Here is a 20,340-nt window from a genome sequence, read left to right on the forward strand (position 1 = left end):
GTTTTGCAGTTTTCCAATTTTAAGATTGGTTTGTGCCAAACTTTGAGAATCTTTTAAAAGTTTGCAAGAAACTTGGAACTGAAACTTGGTGGGATGACTCCCGTGACTGGAATACAGCAATGGAAGGATATAACTTGTTCAAAAAGAACAGAAGGAACAGAAAGGGAGGTGGGGTCACACTATATGTTAAAAATACATATCTCTGCACAGAAATTCAGGAGGATGAGCATGGTAGCCCCATCGAGATAATCTGGGTAAAAATAAATGGAGCAAAGAATAAAAGGAACATGGTGGTTGGAGTCTACTACCGGCCACTCAGTCAAGGAGAAGATGATGAAACTTCTGAAAAGCAAATTGCCAATGTTTCAAGGAAACATGATGTAGTAATAATGGGGGACTTCAATTTCCCCAATATTTGTTGGGAGACACATTCTGCAAAACATGGCCCTCCAAGAAATTCCTCACTTGTGTTGATGATAACTTCCTCCTACAGAAAGTGGAGGAAGGAACTAGAGGAACAGCTATCTTTGACTTGATCCTAACCAACAGAGATGATGCAGTGGATAAAGTAGCAGTTATGGGAACTCTGGGGGAAAGTCACCACGTTATACTTGAGTACTTGGTTCTAAAGGAAGCAAAAGCCAAGTGTAGCCAAATGCGTACTCTGGATTTTAGGAAAGCCAGTATTAATAAACTCAGAACAATGATAAGTAAGGTCCCATGGCAAGCGACTCTAATGAGAAAAGGAGTCCAAGATGGGTGGCAGTTTTTAAAAAAGGAAATTCTCAAGGCACAATTACAAACAATTCTAACAAGAATAAAAGGTGGAAGACAACAGAAGAAGCCAATGGCTTCACAAATAGCTTAGAGAAGACCTGAAAACAAAAAAGGACACATACAGGAAATGAAAGGAAGGCCAAGCTACAAAGGAAGAGTACAGGCAGGTAGCCCAGAATTGCAGGGATGGCGTCAGGAAGGCTAAAGCTGAGAACGAGCTGAGGTTAGCGAGGGATGCTAAAAGCAACAAAAAGGCTTTCTTCAGATACGGGAATAGTAAAAGACGGAGGAAAGAAATGGTGGTTCAGCTATTAAATAAGGATGGCAAAATGCTTACAGATGACAAAGAAAAGGCGGAAGTGCTCAGTTCCTACTTCGGCTCAGTCTTCTCCCTAAAGAGGGTCTATGACCCCACTGGTGAGGGCAAAGTTCAGGCTGAAAGGGCAGGATTGCAGCTTGAGAATGACAGGCATATGGTCAAGGCACATCGAATTACTTTGAATGGGTTCAAATCTCCAGGGCCAGATGAACTTCATCCTAGAGTAATAAAGGAACTGGCAGAAGAACTCTCAGAACCGCTGTCTATTCTCTTTGAGAAATCATGGAGGACGGGTGAAGGGCCAGATGACTGGAGGAGGGCTAATGTTGTCCCTATCTTCAAAAAGAGCAAAAAGGAGGAACCTGGGAACTACAGACCAGTCAAATTCTAGAGCAGATGATAAAGCAATTAATAAAAAATAAACATTTTTATTAATGACTTGGAGGAGGAGGTGCAGGGAATGCTGATCAAATTTGCAGATGACACAAAATTGGGGGGGTAGCTAATACCCTGGAAGACAGAAACAGAATTCAAAGTGATCTTGATAAGCTGGAGTGCTGGGCAGATAACAACAGAATGAAATTTAACAGGGATGAATGCCAAGTTCTGCACCTAGGAAAAAGAAACCAAATGCACAGTTACAAGAAGGACGATACTTGGCTCAAGCAAGAAGGATCTTGGAAACATTGTAGATCACAAGCTGAATATGAGCCAATAATGTGATGTGGCTGCAAAACAGGCAAATGCTATTTTGGGCTGCATTAATAGAAGCATAGCTTCCAAATCCCCAGAAGTACTAGTCCCCCTCTACTCAGCACTGCTTAAGTCTCATCTTGAGTACTATGTCCAGTTCTGGGCACCACACTTTAAGAAGGATGCAGACAAACTGGAGAGGGTTCAGAGGAGGGCAGCAAAGATGATCAGGGGACTGGAAACAAGGCTCTATGAGGAGTGACTGAAAGAACTGGGCATTTTTAGCCTTGAGAAGAGAAGACTGAGGGGAGATAGGATAGTGCTCTTCAAGTACTTGAAAGGTTGTCACAGACAGGAAGGCCAGGATCTCTTCTCGATCTTCCCAGAGTGCAGGACACTGAATAATGGGCTCAAGTTACAGGAAGCCAGATTCCGGCTGAACATCAGGAAAAACTTCCTGACTGTTAAAGCAATATGGCAATGGAACCAATTACCTAGGGAGGTGGTGGGCTCTCCCACACTGCAGGCATTCAAGATGAGGCTGGACAGCCATCTGTCAGGGATGCTTTGACTTGGATTCCTGCACTGAGCAGGGGGTTGGACTCGATGGTCTTGCAGGCCCCTTTCAACCCTATTCTATGATTCTATATGCATTTCCACGCGCATATCTCCTAATACATGCATTTCTGTACACAATTTTGCATTATATACGCTTTTCTACTATAAATCTTTCCCTAATATAACGCAGTTTAACATTATTTTCATTCGTATACAGATTTTTGTGTGTACTTTCCCTTAATATATGCATTTTTTATACTTTTTGATTGGAGAACTCTATTGCAAAATTTGTAGAAGTGCAAATTTCAAAGGTTAATGAATTCTGGTTGGTGTATTGGTTTGAAAGTGAACAATTAGGTAACTTCACACTGAAATCCAAACCAAACAAATTTCTTCCCCATCTCTTGTTAGTCAGAGTAGACTAGATGAACAAATGGTTTGACTTGGTCTAAAGTAGTTTCCTGTATTCCCGGTGGCTGACTTGACTCCCATTTATACATTTTAGGGAAGAGATTTAGGAATGCTTGTGTGAAAATTAGAACTACAATGGCACACTTCATAAAGAAGCTTGGAGTTTGAGACACTGACACTGAAAATGACTTTCTCCACCCCCTCCAAATTAAGTTTTAAAACTGAATGCTTCTCCGCTTCAACCATATCAATCCCCAAAGAAAATATTCACTAGCCTCCTATGGTATTCTTCGACACCTATAGACAAATACAAGAGATGTCACATGCAACTATGATGTAGCCTGAGAAATATTTGGCTACAACACAGGAGACTGAAAGATGAGGTTCAGTTTGTTTAGTTACAAGGCCTGAACATTGATAATACGAACAGTAGTATCACTTGTAGTATGTGTTTCTCAGAGAAAAGAACTTGAAATTTGCAACTACCACTAGTGAAAGAAGATTCGATATTATGAGCAGATAACTGGGTATTTAAAGAAATTAATCCCAACCCAAACTATCATGCCTCCTTAAAGATCATGCTCTTGCTTTTTAAAGAAGTTCTAATAGGGCTGCCGAGTCTTTCCCCGCCTCCACATTTCTGAAACGGTCACATGTTTGTTTAGAAAAGTAGGTAAAAGGGCACAACATTACAGAGCACGCGTCCCAGTTTAGCAATGCAGATCTCTCTATTGCAAGGAACGCAGAAGCTACGTTAAATTACTCAAGCAAACAGGAAGCATTGGTTTGGGTTGCTGGCATTCCATCTGGCAAAGCATGTGTGGACAAACCTTGTTAAGGAATGGCAGAGTGAGTGGTATATAGCCAGAAACAAAGCTTGTGACATTCTCTTCACTTAGCAATAGCTCCATAGTTTTTGAAGTTGCCTATAACTGTTAACATTCATCCTATTTTTGAAAAAAATTCCCGAGTATTCATACCAATATAGTATAAAGGGGGCAGGGGTACATACAATGCATTCTCAGGAGGAATAGATGCAACTATTCCATTATCTAAAACAGGTGATCAATTCAACTTGTGCTACAGTATTAACTAAAGGCATAACTTTTTCCCCCTTGGTGTCCTATTGCTTTGGATCCAAGCAGCAGCTTAGTCTATTATTTTTATTGCACTGTAACAAAACATAATATCCCAGAAACAAAACAAAAAACTAAAAGTCCACCCAGCAATCAGAAAAAGAACAGACTGATATCTGAAAGAAAAACAAAACATCCCTGTTAATAGATGAAAATACTTTGGTGATGTTTCTGCTACCAAGAACAAAGGTTATCTTTTAACCAAGCATGCCCCCCGATCAATAAATCGTATGCTGAATAAGCTACCCTTCTGAAGCCAATCAATCACCTTTAGTAAAGGAGATATAAAATTTCATAGCCATAGCCTAGACAAACTCCTGGAGCTTCCCTATTAGACTATGCGGTGAAGCCCATTATTGTGCTATTTCATTCTATTGTCTGGGAACTACTTTCTCACTGTGGATTTAGGTATCCAGCAGCCACACTGAACTAGAGCTATAAAATCTGGGGAAAGTAACTCTCACAGTGTTTGGGGCCAAGAGAGACTCAAATGATAGGACTAGATCTTTAATGCATTCAGATAATGGAAACACCATGTGGAAAGTGCAGCGTAGATACATGTTGTAAATTTTATGGAGCCCCATGTTCTGGTTCCGTACTGCGTATTCTACAACATAATTTCCCTAATCCCACCCCCCCCGGCACGCACACACTTTTATCAGGTACTATACAATACCCAGGGAAATAAAATTTCTAAAGGGAAGACATAACTCCTTCCCTTTTACCAATCATTCAGCATGAATGCTGTTCCTTACAGTTTTATATACATGCACACAAATACTCCATTTTAACTCCACACATAGCAGAAAGGGAGCAAATGCATGAGTATTTAAAATATTTTTTAAATGATTATGAAATTTTTCATGTGAAAATAGCATGCTTTGTTTAGTAATATCGTACTAACTTTGTTTATATTGCTTCTTTATATTTTCATAGTGTTTTAAATCAGTGTGAAATAATGGCTAGTCTAGAAATAGTTGGAATTTCTATGTTCTAAACCAGGGTTAGGCAACTTGGCACCCTCCAGATGTTTTGGACTACATTTTTATAAAATAAAAATCAGGAGGGGTTTTTATTGTTTTTAAAAATGGGGGGATAAGCTCAACACAATATGTTCATACTTTCATCTCGCTTGTTAAGGCTGTGATCCTGAACAAAGTGTGGTGTAAAGCACTGGATAAAAGGAAAATAAAAAGAATTTGATAGGATCAGAGAGGAAAGAGGATCAATGCAAGTGTGAAAAAGTTGATCAAGGGTGATGGGGGGAAATTCAAATAAATGGGGGCCTCATTCAAAAGATAACAGAAGAGAAATCAGAAGGAAAAAAAGAGCACAGTGGTAGATAGGTAAAACTATATAAAGCACAGCACAGCAAAGAAGAAAAAACGGTGCAGAAATATACCAACCTGAAAAGGCTTGCACAAGACAAAGAAGGTAAGAGTTGACAGATGCTGGAGATTTATCTATGGCTTGGAACGCCAGAGATCCTGAACATGCTTTTGTGGAACGCAACTCATTAGGTGCCAATGCTAGAAAATCATGCCCAACTTCTCAACAAATCTATGCAGAGCCTGCAAGCCACATCATTAGGCAATGGACAAATAGAAACCCTAGGTGGCAGGAAAAAACAAAGAAATACAACACAGCTTGTCAGCAGGGCAGTGGTATTGGCTATTGTGTAAATTCACAGTCTAGGTAAGTAAGCAACTCTCTTCTATACACTCATGAAAGCATCTCATTCCCATCATAAGCTACAAGAGATGTAAAAGGTTAAAATGTTACTAGGCCCTGCTCAATCTTAAAATCACCAGTTGTATTCACAGGGTTAATTTGCAAGTACCTTTTAATACCATACTATTTACTCATTAGTAATTGATGAGCTTACTCAATTGCAGCGGCACCTTATTCACTTCTAAGCTGCAGCACAATCCAAGACCCACGCCCCAGGATCCTTTGCACCAAACTGCTGAATAATACTATCTGCAGATAATACTATCTGCAACTCTCAAGTCACATGCTGGTATTGTTTACACCTGTCCCATTGACCCAGAGGAGGCAGTTAAGACTTAGGCCACCACTAAAAGATAATAGAGGGGATTCCCAGCTCAAGCTATTGGCATCTCCCCATTCCAGCTCTGCTGGTAAGGGCAAGACTTTTACTAACCTTTACTTCTAAGTATATCTTGTCTTGATCAGAATTTGCATTTCCCAATGGGGCTAATTTTAAAGCTAGATGAAAAGTGTGTTCCAGGTAGTAGGATCTGTTACATTACTGACAGAGTGGCTTTCATAAAAAATTATCTAAACCATTGTTAGGCAACCTGGCACACTCCAGATGTTTTGGACTACATCTCCTATAAGCCTCAGTCAACATGGCTAATGGTCAAGGAGTCAATACATCTACAGGGCACCAGATTGCCTACCCCTGATCTAAACAACGTCCATTTATTGTGTGTTCCTAAAGAAGAACATATGCTAATATATAGATTACACCACTATGGAATCCTGTGGATGAAGTGCATTTTATAAATTTTAACTAACTAACTAACCACCACAGTGTAGCTGCTACCCCATAGCACTGGTCATGTATGCAACAGTAAACCTCATAGATGGGGTGTATGACACGGTTATTTTCAATGCCAGTGCCACCTTGGAATGTGTGGCCTGGTATCCCCATTGTATACATTACTAGGGCACTGTATGTCATGTAGATGTAGCCAACATTTCACTAAGGTATGCCAGGGGTCCCCAGGCTTTTTGGGCTGGTGGGCACATTTAGAATTCTGAGAGTGTGGTGGGCACTCACAAAATGGCTGCTATGAGGGAGCCTTGTCCCATAGACATGGCCAATCAGAGAACACTCATTTCTGAGAAGTCAAACAATTCATTTGCCCCAAAACCTAAGTACGAGGCAGAGGCAACATCTGAAGTCCAAATCACTAAAAAAGTCTTTTGAACCCAAATAAAGGTGGCACTGGAGGGCAGCACTTTGCTTTGCAGCAAGCCAGCCTCCCAGTTAATTTTTAAAAAACAATCAGGAGAGGCAGGGAGCCTAGCAGGTGCCAAGAGAGGTGGCTGTGGGCACACTGGCACTCACTGGTACCACATTGGAGACCCCAGGGGTACAGGTCATAAAACACCCAAAATTCCAATATTTAAAATGGTATTGCTTTACGTTACTGACAAAAGTGATTAATAGTTTCCCAAACAGAGCAATAGCATCCCCCTTCCCGCTACGTAACAGGAACAGGACACCTCAACACATGTGACTTGCTGCAAACACAAGATTTTTTTTTAAAAAATGCTGTACAAACAGTAGGAATTTAAATTACATTTGAAAGCAGATTACTGCAATGCGTTATACGTGGGGCTGCCTTTGAAAACGGTCCGGAAACTTCAGCTGGTCCAAAATAGGGCAGCAAGATTGTTAACAGGGACTGGCCTGCGAGCTCATATTATGCCAGTACTTTTCCAGCTGCACTGGCTGCCAGTCCATTTCCGGGCCCGATTCAAAGTGCTGGTGTTAACATTCAAAGCCCTTAACAGCTTGGGGCCAGGTTACCTGAAGGATCGCCTCCTCCCATATGTGCCTGCCCGGACCTTAAGATCATCATCAGCGGCCCTTCTCCGTGAGCCCCTGCCAAAGGAAGTGAGGCGGGTGGCTAATAGGAGGAGGGCTTTTTCTGTTGTGGCACCCCGGCTCTGGAATGAGCTCCCTAGTGAGGTTCGCCTGGCGCCTACATTGTACTCCTTTCGGCACCAGGTGAAGACCTTTTTATTTTCCCAGGCATTTTAGCTTTCTAAATTTTTATCTTTGCTGTTTTAAATCTGTATTTTAAACTCCTGTACTGCTGCTAGGTTTTATTGTGGTTGTATTGTTATATTGTGGTTTTAATGTTCTATATATTTTAAATTGTTTTATTGTGTGTTGTTTGGTTTTAGTTTTTGTGAACCACCCAGAGAGCTTCGGCTATTGGACGGTATAGAAATAAATAAATAAATAAATAAATAAGCAGATTTCCTAAAACTCATCCTTTGTAAATACATCACTTACAAATATTCCACTTAAGAATGTAGAGAGAGAGAGAACTTTGGATTCACACAAATTATATGCATACACATAATTCTTAGGAGACCACTGCAGATATTTCTCGTGGCTGACAAACGCAAAGAAATAGACAGAAGAAAGAATGATAGACCTGAGGTAAGACACACCACTTGGGATAGCTTAATTTTTTAAAAATCAGTTCTCAGTTTACATAATTCTAAAGTAACTGAAAGACAGCAGCAATTATCCCCTGTATGTAAGTAGCATCACTTCATAAACCATTGAGCTACATTCCCTAGGTACTCAAGAGGATTACTATGGTACAGGGGACAAAACATATTGTCAAGGACGGCAGGTAGAATGATTAATTTGTTCAGAGGGAAGCAAATCTAACAAGAAACAGAAAGATGTCTAGAACTAAACTTTATGGCCAAATACTGGAATATTTCCCTATATAAAGTGGCTACTTTGGAGTAGTAAAACAACTGAATTCCATGAGGTATTTCCCCAAAGCATTGGAGCTGACAGGATGAAGACTCATCTACAACTACGGTGTAAACTGCCACTTTTGCTTTCAGACAACTGAATATTTACCAGAAACGATACTTCAAGAAGGAAGATGGATGCTACTATTTCTGTTTGGAGCAAGGCAAGAACACATGCTTGACTTAGAGTTCCAGAAATAGAAGCTTCTTGTGCCTTTTTTTCATTTCCCCCTCTCATCCCCACCTCAATATTATTAGGATCTTGTGATTTAGTTTTACGGAGCCATGCAGTATGTCATCTGAAAGGCACTTCTGGAAGCAGCGTCCTTCTTGAAACCCCGCCCTTCCTGCACAGCAGGGAAAGATCACATGACAGACTAAGAAAAGTAGGTAAAAGGTTACGCTGATGCACAACACACCACCAGACTACAAAATGCTCAATTTGTCTTCCACGCTCTAGACTACAGAATCCGTTTCAGCGTCCCATGTTGCTAATCAAACCCGAAGCACCACTAACATCCCAAGAAAACCATAAAGCGCTTACGAACTATGCACTGAAAACGCAGGAAAGGAAATGCAAAGGAAAACTAAAGTTCAGTGCTTTAGACACCAGCCACCACAGCTGCAAATTTGATCTTCAGGTGTATAAAAGCATAAAATTGATACAGAAATATTATTTTCGTCTCCAAATTACAATGCAAACAGCTTGGGCTACTGTTATTTTTTTTTTAATACAAATACTGGAATCCCCAGCACATTTAATAAAGAATGTGCAAATGCTGGAAAAAAACAGCAAGGTTATGGCCACCTTCTCTCGCGTGTTTCTTTTTACCCTTTGGGATCAGCATGAGGAAAATCCCATACCGCAGCTCCTCCCATGCCACTATTAACCCAGTTTTTCCAGGGCTGATGCTGGTGTTCAGGGAGGAAATGCCATGTGAGCTCCTCCCTTGTGGTCAAGATTTCTCCTATTACCCTAGTATCGCAGGAAGGAGCAGTACTACTGTAGCGCCATACCACCAAAGCAAGACGAGTATCAGGCCATTCTCTGGAACTCTCTGCAGATGAACACACACGGGGGGGGGGGAGAGAGACTGAGACTCTGACTCTTCCCTTTCTTCTGGCTGCTTATTTCCCACTTATGTTGCTGTCATGCAGTGCAATCCTACCCTTTACTCAAAAGTAAGACCCACTGCTTTTGAAGGGACTTACTCCCATGTAAATGTGAATAGGATTAAACACTTCTATAGCACAATCCTATGTGATGCTACTCAGAAGTCACATCTACTGAATTTAATGAGACTTATTCCCATACAGTATAGGACTGCACCTTAAGTTTATAGGTCAAGGATGGGGAACTTGTAACCCTCCAGATGTTGCTGGACTTCAACTCCCATCAGCCTTCACTTGCTGATGCTATGCTGGCTATGGTTGATGGGAGGTACACTCCAATAACATCTGAAGGGTTCCTCACCCCTACTGTAGGTATTTAAATTGTTTTAATTGCATTGTTTCTATGGATTGTATTTTTCTAGTTTTCACTTCTGTACAGTACTTTTAATGTATTTCTACAAGAAAATTTTAATAGGTTTATATGATACTAATAATCTCAAAGTTGACAGATTTGAGCCAGAAGATATCCAACATTAAAAAGGGAAACCACTGACTTTGAAGACTTTAGTTAATTCATTAAGGATGCAATCCTATGCATGTTTAGACAGAAAAAAGTCATAGGATTTTCTTCTCTTTAAACATGCATAGGATTGTGCCTTAAGTTAATAGTTTCAATACAAGTCACTTCCATTGATTTACCTGATGGTTTTTAAGTCCCGACAATCTCATGTCATCCAGCATAAGCATATGCACTTTTAATATGGAAGTTAAAGAACCCCTGCACCTGCTATTCCAGGAATAAGTGTTTGAAGATTGAATATTTTAAAAATAGCCCTAGGATAGCAAACTGTGCTGTATTAGGCACTGTTTCTCTTCTCCTTGGACTCTCAATCTCTATGCTGACATCTCCCCAACTAGATTTCATACAAACAGAAACCCAAACAAACCTCTAGGCAGCTTGCATCCATATGCCAACAACAAGTTCAACCTGAAAATTGTAAAATCAACTCCACACTATCTCTAGAAACCATTTTCTATTTTAAAATATTCAAGAGGAGAGGCCAGTGAAGGGAGGAGAGGGAACAAAATACATGGCAATACTTTTGTGACACACCAATCCAGATGGCAAATTTCTCACAACACAGCCTAACGCACAAGTTGTTTGCTAACATTTAGATTGTACACAATTCAACAACCCAAGTTCTGAGAAGTGAAAAGCATACAATCCCCTCTACAAACATTTGTATAATATCTATCAGGAGTGGGCAACTTGTGACTCTCCAGAAGTTTTGGCCTGAAACTCCCATCATCATTAACCATTCACTATGCTGGATAGGGCTGATGGGAGGTATAGGCCAAAGCATCTGGAGGGCTACAAGTCATTCCCCCCCCCAATCTAGATTAATTCTCACTATTCTCTCTTTCAGCATTATGTGGTAGCCTCATGCCTCTCCACTCAACTTTAAGAACAGTGTAGCAACTGAATGTTGCCCACCCACATTAACATACAACGCATTCACGAGATCATCCTTCTTTTCCAGCAACAGGAACATAGGAAACTGCTTTATACGAGTCCATATACCCCACTATTGTCAACACTGACTCTTCAGGGTTTCAGGCAGGATTCTTTACTAGCCCTACCTGGAGATGCTGGGGGCTGAACCTGGGACATTCTGCATGCAAAGCATGTGCACCATCAATGAGCTCTGGCCCCTCCCCAATCCATTCTTATGGTTGCAAACCTCTTTATATAAGGCCTGCTTAAATACTGTTTTGTCTAGTTTCACATGTGGGAAGCTCAAATCATATTTTTCTCGACTTAAACGTATCAATCAAAAAATTTGAAATAGTTGTCCTGAACCGGGGGGGGGGGGGGGTCCTATATCAGAACGAACTTTAAACATGTATTCTTGGAGAACTACATCACACTTGGTTAGCAATTCATTTTGTGGCATTGTTTATGTGTAACCACCGCAACCATTACTCTTTAGTTTGCCTATTCTGAGATTATTCCTAAACTGCAAACTATGTAATTCCAAGTCCAGTAAAGAATTCTGACAAGTATCAAAGACACTTTCCATTTAAGATTTAAACAAAGAGGATTCTGCTCACTGCTACCTCACCCAGCTATTCCAATAATACTAGAACTGCCACATGGTTTATGACAATTTACCCTCAATGCAGCAGAAGACCATGATGGTGCAATATGAAGTTTTAATGAAGATCTTTAGAAGCCGCTCAAAGAGCCATCATAACCTTCTGTCACAAACACCCAACTTACATGGTCACATTTTGTCATGGGTTGTTCATACTTCTACATACCAAAAACTTTCTTAATCCCAGGTTGTGCATAATGCCATTTATTTCCTCAGTATCAAATGTTGATCTACAAGTTCCTGCAAGGCTCAGGCACTCTGCACAGCTGCATGTCCTAGAATTTCTGCATAAACAATTTATAGGGATAGATTTACCTGTTCATAATGCTCAGAGATTACGTATTATTTACCCTATCTCACTATGCTTCCCCACATTTTCATTGCTCACAACTGATCTGAAATCAAGAAGTACAGGTTCACAAGAGATGCAATCAGTTCATTTCTTTCACTGTTTGTATTACATAAAAACTTGCCTTTCCTCAACAAGAGATATACTAGTGAATAATTTACTTTTGTGTCTTAAACACAAAGGAGCTGTACTTGAGAAAGATTATATTTGCATATTCTAGGACCAAGAACTGATTAACTGATCAACGTATCTGTTTTACTTATCTAACTTCATCAGTTAAGTTCAAACAAACTTGTATTTCTCCAAAACCACAATATTCATGCCTTATGGATTTATCTTATGTGTGAAGTGATGTTTGTTTACCATATAATATATTTGCCAGCCATAGTCAGGAGATGACCACCTTAAGGTTTCCCTTTCATAAATATGGGAATTTGGAATAGCCAACAGTAATATGTGCAGTAACACATAAGAACCAGAATAGCTCTTCTAAAAAGAAAAGCTAAAATCACATTGGTATTATGGACAATCCAGATTTTAAAAGATATACTATTGATTTCAACTGTTCATTGCCTGATTTAGTGACCTATGCTTTTTATTGCTATAGGAAAACCCATAGTGGTTTCATTCAAATACAAAATATCAGCTCACTTCAAATACAAGCTGGAAAGAAAGGTCACCTTTTAACAGTACAATCTTACATATTACTCAGAAGTCCCAGTGTGTTCAGTTATGTGTGAGGATTGCAATCTAAAAACACAATCCTATGCATGATTAGACAGAAAAATGGCCTACAACTCCCAGCATATTGTGCCCTAAGTTTCTGTTTCAAAAAATAGTAGGGGAGGGGGGAGAAAAGAGGAAGCAAGCAAGTCCGTGCAGTTTAGGCAGCAGCAGACCTTTGCATTTCTGTTTCATGTATTTATGGAGGTGGGGGTGGAGTTGTAATCTATGACTGTTAAAGATTTACTTTGTTTACCGGTTAAGTCAATTAAAGGTTGCAGCAGCCCTCTCTAAGAATGAGACATTTCAGCCGGCTGAAGCGGTGACAAGTAGATAGCTTTTCTCCCACCACATGACAACGTTCAGTAAAATGCAGTTCTAAATTGTTTATCCTCAGTGGAGCATTTTCCAGTTTAAAAAAAAAGACTGGTACCAATAATAGAAAAAGCAAGGCGGGGGAGACGACACTTGCACAGGTGACCCCACGGCCAAGGACTGCCTGAAATAAAAAAAGCGGGGAGACAAACCCAAACACTGGTGGCAGTGAATCAGCTGGACGGAGTCAGAGTTCCTCTGAGGTAAACGCCTCGGGCTTTCATTCATGCCTCTCCTTTAGAAGCTCGTGCAAAAACGAGAAATAAAGGGGGGGCGGGGAGAGAATCCTGCCATCTTGAGACGCCCCCTCTTCTACAACCAAGAATTGCGGGTCATGCTACGTGAGCTGAAGTTTCTCCCCCCCCCTAAAACGTCCGCCCCCCTTGCAGAGCCGGGGACAAGCGGACGAGGAAGGGGCCAACACGGGAAGACCACGCTGTCTCCTAGACAGTCCCTGACATACAGAGCCAAGCGCACTCTTGGCACCACCAGCCAGGCACCTGCCACTGCCGCCCCCCACGCGGCAAGTGCCGCATCCCTTCCGGCAATGTTCCTTACAGCCCATGCCAGGCACTCCCCACTCGAGGACCCCCCCCCTTTGCATGGGGGCCCCTGCATGCACACAGCCTCCCTTTAGAGGACGGGGCTGCGATGAAAGACACCCGCGGGAGGGGGGAGTCACTTACGGCTGTCGGGGTGAAGAAAGAAAAAAAAAGGAGGACGAGGGGAGAGCGGCAGCACCGCCACCTCCTCTCCGGCGACCGCGAAGGAGCGAGCGAAAGAAAGCGAGTGCGAGGGCCGCCCGCCCGCGCGCAGTGCAGCTCCGCGATACCGGCTGGGTCCGGATTGGCCGACCTCCCCGCACAAGGGGCGGGGCCAGGAGAGGCGGCGGCCGGAGAAAAGGGGATTGCCGCGCGGGGTGGGGGAGAGGGGGCTGCGGGCGCAAAGCGCGGCAACGGAGAGCCGAAGCCAGCGCGCGGCAGGCGTCTTGTGGGAAGGCCCAAGGCTGGTGGGTGGAGCTTGAAGGAGGCTGGAGAAAGCGAGCGGCCGCCGCCGCCCCGTCTGCGCTGTGCTGGAGTCTGACTGAGTAAGAAGCGGCGCTTCTCCCTTTGCTTTTTATCAGCCAGCGTAGGCTGCTCCAAGGGGCGGGGGGTTCCCTGATGCCGGTCCCTGGCCCCAGCTGTGTAGGAGGGAGCGTTGCAAACCCAGTCTGTCTTCCGGCACAGCGCTGCAGAGGTGGAAGAAGCACCCCACCGTCAGAGTTTCCCTCTCTTCAGTCTGCACATCTATGCAAAGTCCCGGAAACTTGCGCGGGATCGTGTCTGGCACGCACCTGCGGCTACGGGGCCCTCGGCGGCGTGGTGAGCAATGGAAGCGGAGCCGCATGGGTGAAAGGCTGGTTTAGATTCATCACCATCCTATGAACTCTGAGGGCACCAGCCAAGAAATGTTAGTCGTGTGGCTGAGTCCCATAAATGGGCCTGCTTCTGTTAGTCAGAACTCTCCCGTTCCATTGCTTTCAATAGGTCTTAATAGTGACTAATTTTCACCAGATTGTTTTCCTTGCGTTCACTTCAGTTAAAGGAGTGTACCCATCGTCCTGCTGTACATCCAAGATTTGACAGTGTGTGCATGTTTTGAACTTGCATAATTCCTTCAGAAATATATTATTATAATAGACATAGATTATTCTTGTCATATATGCAATGTTTCTTACATTTAATCTAATCTTGACACCTACTGTGCTCTCAGCATCCGGTCTCCTTATTGCAGTTCTTAGAATTTGATAAGAGCTATTAATCTACTGTATTAATGAACTGTGACTTCAAGAGCCCCATGTGCGCAATTGTCCCAGTAATGGAATTCTTCAAACTAATTTAATTGCCCATGTTATAAGAAGTAATTCTGTTCAGTGTAAATGATATCTCACCCTGGAGGACTTTACATCTCAGGTATTTTTAAATAATGAAGTCAGCTTTATTCGTTCTTGCAAGCAGATGGGTTTTTCTCTTGTTAAAATGTCAAAATAATAATTTCCAGTGTATTAAACCAGGTTTCCTTCATGTTGTCCCTTCCAATATTGCAACAGGCAATTAACAGTTCCAATTTAGGATGTTACTATAGAAACATACAATCTACTTGGAAAGTAGATTGTCATTAACTGAACTATAACACTTGCTCAGGAATGTAGGTCAAAGGTAATGGAATTGTCCTATGTATTTGCGCAGCTACTTAAGTTAATAGTTTTTTCTATAAATCTGTCAATATGCAGAAACTGCCCCATGCCCTTTAAAGAGGTTACAGGGCAATGCAGAAGCTATTGCACAGTGTTACCATTGCTCCAATGGACAAAAGAGTTAAAAGCTGAAATGACAACATGTCAGTTATATAGGATAGTAAAATGTTGGCATTGGCAACTATCACAAGTAACCCAGGGTGACTTATCTCAGTAAGATCTAAAGCATAACACTCAGAGGCCATAGAGCCTTTTCTGACATAGTGCTTAGGCCATATTCCAAGCATAAAAAGCCCTGTATTTGTATAGGCCATGGCCCATAATTATATTTTATCAGTGCTTTGCTATGTTTATTTCTCAGTACAATGTGGCCTAGATGTTGTTTGAGTTGCTAACCTTTGATTACAAACATTTTGGTCCCTGGATAAAGACAGGAACAGTTCAAGGGGCAGGGCCTGGTCAAATTCTGTGGACAAAATAGTTAAAGCTTTCTGTTTTCCCCTATGGCTGGTGCTGGCGTATGTTTGGGCTTGGATTTTCGTGTGGAATGAAGAAGCTAAACAGGAAAATGGGTATGTGAGAGCAATTCCTATGTGGCTAGCAAGATGCTCTGAGTTGTGTCCCTACCATCACCAGCACTGCCCGGCCCCACTGCACCATGGCACAGGTGCCAAACCCTGCACTCACAAGGGAAGAAGCCTAGGGAGTCTCCCACACTGTTCAACAATATGCTGGATTGGTCCAATGGAACGAGCTTACCCACTGGTCCCCAACTAATGTGAGGATAAAGCCAGAGTGGTTGGAGTCGGACAAGACTCCCTGAAGTGAAGTGTTGTGGCCCTGGCCTTTAATAACTGGGACACCCCTTCTTTCAAGGAAAGTGGTAGTTGGAGGAGAGCAAAAAGCTCCTCCAAGAGAGCCCTGAGCAGATAGAAAAAGATGGTAGGAAGGCACTGTTGGCAGAGCCTTCTTCACCCTGCTAAGGAAGACAAAGAAGAACAACAACCCAGAAAAAAGGGAGAGAACTAGAGACCTTGAGCAGGCCCAGCAAATGTTGCAGAACATTCAACATAGAGTCACTCCAAGGCATTGTAGGAAATTTTAAGTAGCGGCTTCCTGACTAGCCCTGTTGCTATCAGTCTGGTAAGCCTGCACCTGGGAGAGCACCACTAGTAGGGGGGTACGAACCCCACTTACCAGTCCGCTCCAGGGTCCGCTGGGGAGGGAGGCGATCCCTCCCTCCCCCTGGAATCCTCCCCAGCCAGTTCCGCTTTGCAGTGAGTCCGTGGAGCCGCCGGCCAGGGCTGTCCACAGCCAGACTTCTGTCCGCTGCCAGAAAATATTTATTACGTAAAATAAATATTATACGTAAAATATTTACGTAGCCAATCATGGCAAAGGGCAGGGACACAAATGGCGTCCGTTATGCCAGATGTCATTTGCGGCTGTGGAACAAAGAGGACGGACCCGGACCGGCCAGCGCCAGGTAGAGTCCGTCCTGACCTTAGTTTGCAGGGTGGCCGGGGGGGGGGGGCAGTCTGTTCTGCCACGGACTCCGGGGGGGGGGCGGATTCTAAAGAATCCAGCCTCATTGGAGTCTGTGGCGGATTTCTCCGCCTCCCTACCCACTAGGGGACCCAGTAGATGGCCCTTTGCTGTGGGTCCCCTCAAACCTGGAGCTGGCCCTGACCCTGAGTGAGGCAATTTTCTTCCATTAAAATGCACAGTTCCTTACTTCTTGTGTTTTGTTTGTTCCCCTTGCTACTTGCATTGTGCCCAGCAGGAAATGCTGCTGTTCAGTTTCTGGTTCCTTCCTCCAGTTGTGGTCCAAGTCCAGCTACCTTGAAATACTCCACAGCAGCCACTGCCAAGTTGCTACAGCGCTCTGCCTGCTTTGCTTATGGGGGCCAGTTACAAGGCAGCTCACGCATGCACTCTGCAGTCCCGCTCATGTAACTGCATGTGGAATGGTTAGCCTGGCCCACCCGAGCGCAGCAACTGGCCTCAGTAACTATAGTGCACGTATAGGTTATACACTTCAGGTATATGCACTAAATGAAAATACTGCTTCTGACCTTTGCTCCTTTTTCTTAGCCATCTGCCAAGTGTTCTGGATGCTATATCCCCCCGCCCCCCGGATGCTTCCAGATGAAGCTTTTATTGCACTATCACCTTGCTTTGTTCACAAATTGGGAGGGGGGGTACAATTCCAGACATCGTCATCTTCCAGTTGTGGCCCTCTCATGTTTTCCTACCATCTTTTTCCTTATCACAGAAAATACGTTAAGGATAAAAAGACAGAATTGCTGCCTTCCAACTGGTAGCATTAAAAACCCTCTCTCCCTCCCTCCCTCCCTCTCCCTGCTGGCAGCAGAACCAGGGGCAAAAGCAGAGGGGAGGAGGCTACCTTCCCACCCCTACATGGGGCAGTTGCATGTTAGGCAGCCTGGCAATTAGTATAAAAAAGGAATCACTGGAGAATAGCCCAATGTGCAAAATAAATTTCTACCTGAAACAACTTACTACTATTCTTTTAAAGCTGTGTGTGTTTTGCTTTTAGCACCAACAGGCTATAGGACGCTGCCCTGTCTTTGTAATATTCACAGGGTGCTTCCAGATGAGGCTTTTATTGTGCATTCGCCCTGCCTCATCCATGGAATTTTACAGGGCGTGCCGACCACATTGTCTTCCATTCAAACCCTCCTGTGTTTCCCACCTCTGTGCCATTTTTTCTTTTCACCAAAAAAAAATTGATTAAAGAGGAAAAGACGGGATAGCTGCACAGTGTCTTTTGACTAGAAAATACTAGGAGCCTGCTGCCTGGAAGCACCCAAAGACTTTTGGTGGACAGAGCTGAGGACCAAATAATGTCAAATGTTTTAGTAAGTAGAGTAATTCATACAAATAAGTAGCTGTGTGGAAAATTCAGCTATGCAACACATGCAGTTATATGATCAAGGGGTTTTCATGGATAACATCTGCTAGAAGCCCTCCCTGGATTATATGTGTGCATTATTATAATGCACACATATGATTTATGATCTAATTTATAATCTGAGCATACCAAAAGAATAATGAAAAACTAAGAGTGATTCCAGAAGAGGCTTTAATAGGGCCATCACCCTGCCTCTTTCACAGAATTTTATGGTGGGATGACCAGATGTCACTTTCCACTCATAACCCTCCCATGTTTTCCCACAGCTCCTTCCATCTTTTAATTGCTACAGAAAATCCCTTAAGAACAAAGATGGAATTGCTGCACACTGCTTTTTGGTTGGTAGCACTAGAGCTCTCTATCTGGAACAACCTTCCCCAACCTAGTACTCCCCAGATGTTTGGGACTTCAACTCTCTTCTTGCATGGCCAGTGGTCAGGAATGCTGGGAATTGTAGTCTAAAACAACTGGAGAGCATCAGGTTGGGAAAGATTGGTCTGGAAGCACCCTAAATAAAATACAAAAAATATGACCACGTCTGCAATGCTCTGGAGTGCTTGAGGGCCGAAGCTAGAAACTTCCATCTTGTAATGTCAACTCAGCATTCTGTAAGAAGCAGACCTGCCTCTTGAGGCATTGATTGACCTCCACCCACCAGTGTTCTGCATGGTTGCACATATCATATGCTGATCAGTCCTATGTCAAGTTAGATGCTTGTGCAGAATATTCTAGTTGTAAGCCAGAGGCCTGTGCATTATTGTGCCTCATTCTCTAGTTGCCTCCCTGCTTCTATTTGTCTTTCCCCTGTTATGCACCTTCTCTGCACTTCCCAGCCATGGCAATTGTTTGCTCCTTAGATATGACTTACCACCTGGGACATGATTACTGAGTACATACAGCGTGAAGATGGTCCCTGGTGAGCACAATGCTGGGCCGATTCAGAGCCGATTTCCACAGTATGCAAATATCATCAGCTGTTGATCTGGTATTGATGTTGTGGCTTTTTGATGCTTCAGTATTCTAGTTTAAGTGGTGAGTGGGTTGTGCTGCAGGAGTTCCACACCAATGCACATGCTACTTCAGTGTCTTATAATCATGAAACATCATCAGTGTGCATAGTTATGTATGCTATTTGGACATGCTATTCGGGCAGGCTCGCCTGCATGCTTGACGGACAATGTTGGGGAGAGGGAGACAACAAATCCCCCATTTCCCCCTCCAACAAATAGAAAAGTCCAAGAGAAATCAGAGTCAGAGAAGGAGTTGCCTTTGAAGGAGTAGGGCTCAGCCCTGGCAGACACATTATGGTAGGGAGGAGGGTGGAGAGAAAGGAAAGGGTGGAAAATGATTTTACTTCTGCTTCGCTTCACTGATTGGGCTTCATCACACGGAGCTTTTATCCTGCGATTGAGATTGCTCCTTCATGGAAGTTTGCGGGCTCTTTACATGACGCTGTGACCCTGCTGTGACCCTCTTGCTCTAAATGCCCTTTGTTCCATTTTTAAATAGATCGCAGATAATGAACTATCAAACTACCCTGTTGTGTTCCGCTTCAGTTTCCTCCCTGAAAAGAGTAAAAGTGGCAAGAAGAGGAACGAGATCAATGGATGATAATGGAAGACTCAGATATGGGGAGAAGTGGGGTGGAAGCACATGTAAAGGGAGTCAGTGATGATCCTGCATTTAAAATGGAAGCAGAAAGCCCAGTTTTAAATGCAGGATTTTAAGCTGGTGTAGAAATGCCCGTTGATGATGACGACAGGGCTCTTGTCTCTTACAGATGTTTCCCCAAAACGATGAACACAGAGTGTTAATAAGAAAATTATCAGCACAGTCCTACACATCTCTACTCAGAAGTAAATCTCATTGAACTCAGTGGGGTTTACTCCCAAGTAAGTGGGTATAGGCTTACAGCTTAAAACACCTTTGGCACTGAATGTGAACCTATTATGGGGAAAGCATTAATGCTAGCAATACACTCTGGTTCCTTCTTTCCCAATAGGAAAGATCAATGCGAGTCAAAAGC

At 43.0% G+C, this 20,340-nt stretch overlaps 1 protein-coding gene across 8 annotated transcripts in view; it reads right to left on the bottom strand.

Moving 5' to 3' along the window:
* The window catches only part of CPT1A (carnitine palmitoyltransferase 1A), an 80,983-nt gene extending 67,010 nt beyond the window's left edge, over window positions 1–13,973 (bottom strand). For 4 of the 8 annotated variants that reach the window (XM_084858161.1, XM_084858152.1, XM_084858122.1 and 1 more), the window contains exon 1: window positions 13,830–13,973. The gene's annotated coding sequence lies outside the window, so the exon portion shown is untranslated. Of the gene's footprint in view, window positions 1–5,300; window positions 5,505–13,024; window positions 13,268–13,829 lie in introns of all 8 variants that reach the window. The other 4 variants (XM_084858131.1, XM_084858104.1, XM_084858141.1 and 1 more) reach the window with 2 other exon arrangements.
* Window positions 13,974–20,340: the final 6,367 nt, after the last annotated feature.

The sequence above is a fragment of the Heloderma suspectum genome, chromosome 1 (assembly GCF_057233095.1).
Source record: "Heloderma suspectum isolate Gila_16-S chromosome 1, 16-S_ref, whole genome shotgun sequence".
NCBI lineage: Eukaryota > Metazoa > Chordata > Lepidosauria > Squamata > Helodermatidae > Heloderma > Heloderma suspectum.